The 571-nt window shown below is 42.9% G+C and overlaps 1 non-coding gene across 1 annotated transcript; it reads right to left on the bottom strand.

Annotated features, from left to right (window-relative positions):
- Nucleotides 1-75: 75 nt before the first annotated feature.
- On the bottom strand, nucleotides 76-148 carry trnar-ucg (transfer RNA arginine (anticodon UCG)). The gene has a single exon. It is a non-coding gene; the product is annotated as a tRNA-Arg (tRNA).
- Between the last annotated feature and the right edge of the window lie 423 nt (nucleotides 149-571).

Raw genomic sequence — 571 nt, forward strand, 5'->3', positions numbered from 1 at the left:
ATGGCTATAGTTTCACTTTGAACTTTTCATACTTAAACATCTTGTGCAGCCAACTTAAAAATAAGCTCTCAACGATGACCCAGGTGGGACTCGAACCCACAATCCCCAGCTCCGAAGGCTGATGCCTTATCCATTAGGCCACTGGGACTTTTTTGTTGATCCACCCACAGGTAAACAAAACAAAAACAACCCAAGTGGGATTTGAAGACAGAGACTAATGCCATAACCCATTAGGCCACTGGGATTTTTACTGGTGGAGCCAGAGGTATTCACAGACAGTCTGGCTCACACTAAACTAAAAAAATACCTCAGAAGATTGCCAGCTCACACTAAACTAAAAAAGTACCTCATAAGATTGCCAGTTGTATGCTTTTTCTCAAGGCTATAATGTCACTTTGAACTTATCATCTTGGAATTTATTGCATAGCCAATTTAAATGAAACCCCTCAAAGATGACCCAAGTGGGACTTGAGCTCACAATCCCCAGCTCCGGAGGCTGATGCCTTTTCCATTAGGCCACTGGGCTTGTTTTGTTGGTCCACCCACAGGCAAACAAAACAAAAACAACCCA

This window comes from Sinocyclocheilus rhinocerous, unplaced genomic scaffold (genome assembly GCF_001515625.1).
Source record: "Sinocyclocheilus rhinocerous isolate Xijiao unplaced genomic scaffold, SAMN03320098_v1.1 scaffold12356, whole genome shotgun sequence".
In the NCBI taxonomy this organism is placed as follows: Eukaryota; Metazoa; Chordata; class Actinopteri; order Cypriniformes; family Cyprinidae; genus Sinocyclocheilus; species Sinocyclocheilus rhinocerous.